The 1,660-nt window shown below is 42.8% G+C and overlaps 1 pseudogene; it reads right to left on the bottom strand.

Moving 5' to 3' along the window:
• Positions 1-387: 387 nt before the first annotated feature.
• Positions 388-1,286, bottom strand: LOC102972377 (annotated as a pseudogene).
• Positions 1,287-1,660: the final 374 nt, after the last annotated feature.

Below are 1,660 nucleotides of genomic sequence, written 5' to 3'. Positions count from 1 at the left end.
TTTTTTCTTTTTGCTGTTCAGCTTGGTTGCTTTCCATTAACCTGTCTTCCAGATCACTGATCCATTCTTCTACCTCCTCTAATCTGCTATTGATTCCCTCCAGTGTTTTTTCTTATTTTGTTATTGAATTCTTTTTTTTTAATTTCAGGTAATTTTTTACTTCTTCAAGTTTATTTATCAGGAGTAACTGAAATAAAAACTGTACTTGAGTCCCATCATCATGGAAATGGCTTTAAGAGAAAACTGGTCAGATGAATATTATTCTCTCCCATTTTCGACCAGTAAATAGTTGCTATTGTTAAATAGCCAACAATCTGTCAAGAATGCTCAAGATATGTTATATAATATTGCATGCCTGTTCACACAGGGGATAAGCTAGGAAATAACCTATGTGAACTTATTGATTTCATCATACAAGACCAGCACAAAAGCACCACCTATGTCTCTGAGGACATTGGACTGTGCACAGTTGACAAAAGCTTTGGCTCCTTCATCCCAAGCAATCTTCCTCCAGCAGTCAAGTGAGCCTGCATACATGATGTCAGTTCATTTGCACCCTGACTACATCATCATATGACGGCGAACAGTGTCAAACAGATAGAATGTCAACCCAGCAGCCACTGTGACAGAATGTGTGATCATCCAGCTGATGAAGATGTGAGTATTGTTGGGATCTGGAAGCATTCCCTTTGCAGTGTCAATAGATACCGAAGTAGGCAACTTGGTAGGTGATGATACCCTACAAAGACACACTAAATGCTTGGCACAGGCCCTTAATCCCATGAGATTTGTAGATCTTAACCAGGCAGCCACTGAGGCCTCTGAATTCCCCTTTAGCTCCAGCTTTGCCACATCAGCTGCTAAACGCATATGGGCAAAATTAAGAGGATACACAGAACACAAGGATATATAACCCCAGCAGCACTACCTGATGCCAGATTCCCTGCAAAGTAGCACCCAAACTGGGTTCTCTTGTCCACACCACCCAGGAAGGTCTGCTTGTGTTTATCTTTGAAGGCAAAGTTGAGAGCCTGGGTAGGAAAGTATCTGATGACATTGGCCAAGTTACCACACCAGGACAGGGCTGCCTGCTCCTTAGGGATATGAGCCATGCAGTCTATAGTGCCCTTGTATTGCTTATCTGTGGTGATTTGCCTACCGGCATGCTGCACCTGCAGCAGCAGCTTGACCTGCTTGATGGGAACTATCGTGGTCTTCGAGATGGCCACGGCCAATTCAGCCACCAGGAAGTCCTTGGCAATGAAGGATACAGCAGCATCTGTCATGCTGAAAGGAAAGAGGAGGGAGGCAACTGCCTGGTTATTGAATTCTTCATCTCTGACTTGTTCTGTTTTATGTTTTCTATCTCTTTGTTGAAGTCCAAGAACTCCACTCTTCTCAAGTCCAGTAAGTGTCTTTATGATCATCACTTTGAATTCTTTATTAGACATATTGCTTATCTTCCTTTCACTTAGCTGTTTGCTGTGATTTTGTCCTGCTCTTTCATTTGGGACATATTCCTCCATATCCTCATTTTGTCTAACTCTCTGTGTGATTCTCTGTATTAGGGAGGCCAGCTTTGTCTCTTGGTCTTGAAAGTAGTGGCCTTGTATAAAAGAGGTACTGTGGTTCCCTGAGCACAATGCCCCCTAGTCACCAG

Source organism: Panthera tigris, chromosome D2, assembly GCF_018350195.1.
Source record: "Panthera tigris isolate Pti1 chromosome D2, P.tigris_Pti1_mat1.1, whole genome shotgun sequence".
Classification (NCBI taxonomy): Eukaryota; Metazoa; Chordata; class Mammalia; order Carnivora; family Felidae; genus Panthera; species Panthera tigris.
The sequence above is the reverse complement of the archived record's forward strand: the minus strand, read 5'-3'. Positions and strand labels throughout refer to the sequence as shown.